Genomic DNA, 2,911 nt, shown 5'->3' with positions numbered 1-2,911 from the left:
TATATAGCTATTTTTCTCAATTTTACTAATTTGTAGGACTTCTTTGTCAAAATATTCACTACAATTGTTTTGCAATGATGTTTACAGAAGGTCTACAAGGAGTCCCCAATTTATTACTTATTCAAGTTATGATGAACCACAAACATGGTTTTTTTTTATACATCTTATATGTACTAAATACAATGTCACAGTTTGGAAAAGGACCAGACAGACAACTCTCACTAATTTTCTGACTAGAAATGCCATCTTTGTTCCCAAGGACCAACCAGATGGTCCAGCATCTTCCACAAGTGGAGCCATCACTTGAACTGAAAAAATGCCAATGCCATTTTTTATGTATATATTAAAATAAGCCTGTGACTTTATATGTAATGATTCTAATCCCCAAAGACAAATAAAGATCAGATTTATAAAGCCTTTGATAATAAAAGACAATAACAATGAAACCTAAAACAAAACAATAAAACCTAATATAGAGCACCTAGATCTTGGTTTCTAATACCATTTCCTATGATAAGGAACTGTATCTCTATTGGGGGGAGGATGCTGATTTTAGGTCTGAGGGAACATACATGATGTTCAGAGTATCTTATAATATCAGAAAGTGATGTAGTTTCCCCCCCAAAAGTTAGGGCCATGTCAAACAGTCAACAAATCTTGGAGAATGAATGAACATATGAATGTCTCTGCAACTGAAACCTAACTCTCTATGTTGATTTTTAGGAAGTCCTTCAGTGATCTCTGAGGATGTCTACCAGAAACACTATCCTTGCATGAGTGTGCATGACTGAGAATAACTGTTTGTCTTTGCGGATGGAGCTGGAAGGAACTGATTCATAGTTGATCCCCCGCTTTCAGAGGACAGAAGACAAAGACTACACTCTGCATGCTTAGCTCAGTCTCCCACCAGCTCAATTCTTTTCATCAGTAGCACATAATAGTTTTCAGGATCTAGGAATGGATAGGCCAAAGGGAGCCCGTGAAGGAATGTGTGCATGGAGACCCTGTAAAAGTTTCTCATGTTGGATCTTGTTAGTGGACATCAACATGAAGTTCAGAACAGAACAAAGAATTTATTAAAGTATGTTGTTTTGCTATGTTTTACCATAGGCTTTTATTGTCATCATCATCATCGAAACACCTGTAAAGGAAACATAAGTTTCCAACAAGCAAGATCCAAACACAGACAAATGTATTGGTGGTGATGTGCTGTGAAGTCGGTTCCAATTCATAGCGACCTTGCAAAGAGTTAATGAGGCTGTATATCTTTAAGGGAGCAGAAAGCCTCATCTTTCTCCCGTGGAACTGCTGGTAGTTTTGAGCTGCTGACCTTGAGATTAGCAGCCTGACAAACATATTGTTATTTCTGTTAAGTGCCATTGAGTTGGTTCTGACCCATAGCAATCCTGTATAGGTTTCTGAGGAGTGGCCGGTGAGCTTGAACAGCCAACCTTGCAATTCAAACTAACTTTGCAGTCCAGCACATTAACCCACAGCACCACAGGACTCTTACATATTTGTTGTTGTTTTTGTTAAGTGCCATGGAGTCGATTCTGACCCATTGCAACCCTGTATAGGGTTTTCAAGGATTAGCTGGTGAGCTTGAACCACCGACCTTGCAGTTCAAACAACTTTGCAGTCTGATGCATTGGCACACAGCGCCACACCATTTAGAGTTCTCAAAGACAAAAAATTGGTGGTGATAGCTTATACACAAGCCCAATCTCTGTGTAGATGGATATCAAATGAAGTGAGCTTGGGTGAAGTATCTGTCATGGTGAGAATCCTTAGAAACTTCAAGGTAATCTACCTCTATGGAAATTCTCTTGTCAGTACCTCCATGGGTAAAACAAACAAACAAAATCCCACTCCTGATTCTAGGATATTTATTAATTAATTGAGAAGTTTTTTGATTCTAAAGTGTTGAGAATATTTCAGCATGTGCTTTGTTGTTGTTAAGTGCTATTGAGTTGGTTCTAACTCAAAGTGACCCTGTATAGGGTTTCCAAGGAGCAGCTGGTAGGTTTGAACAGCCAACCTTGCAGTTCAAGCCAATCTTTCAGTCTAATGCTTTATCCTACAGCACCACACCAAGATTCAGCATATGATGGGGTGGGATTATTTTGGTCCACAGCTGTTTATCAGCACTTTACAATTATCCTACTATTTCAAATTATTTTCAAAGTAATCAGATTTAAATTATTTAATTATAGTGATTGAGATTTAGGTCTCTAATAGTCAAGATTCTGAAACACAGTGAGGGACTTGAATGTGGATGAACAAGATTTCTAGGTGGTTAGATGACCCAGAAAACTCCAGACCTGTTGCCCAGCCTCTAAGCCCCCTGATGCACAGAAGGAGAGGATGAGGACAGACCAATGTTCTTCTGGAACCTGACCTGGTGTATGACTTAGCTAGTTCTTGTGGACCTCTCTGGCCTACCATGTGCTTGCCTAAGGCCAGGTTCCACAGCACAAAGGGAGCTTTCTTGGACCCCCTTTTCCCTAACCCATTTTGAAATTTCAGGTATCTGAAACTTACCCTTATGGAAGAGGAAGGGCAAGTCTAAGCATAAGTATTTCAAGAAAGAGAAGGAACCGAATGCTTCAGAAAGCATGATAAGCAAGAGACGCTCCTTTATCTGAAGAAATTTCTGGAGCCAGTCTACAGTTTTGGAAGTTCACAGGACCAACACAGCAGTGGGAGTTAATGACATTAGAATAACAAGAAAGCAAAATCTGCCACCAGGAACAACCCACTTCCTTCAAAAATTATTTGTGTCTTCATATAAGATGTTTTCAGAAACATGGTATTGTTCCTGGGCTTACTTTTATGATAATCAGAGAAATACTAACATCCAACACTACTATCTATAGTAATGTTTTCATAATGGACTTTGTAGTCTTTATAC

Source organism: Chrysochloris asiatica, unplaced genomic scaffold (genome assembly GCF_000296735.1).
Source record: "Chrysochloris asiatica unplaced genomic scaffold, ChrAsi1.0 scaffold00065, whole genome shotgun sequence".
NCBI lineage: Eukaryota > Metazoa > Chordata > Mammalia > Afrosoricida > Chrysochloridae > Chrysochloris > Chrysochloris asiatica.
This window is presented reverse-complemented; position numbering follows the sequence as displayed.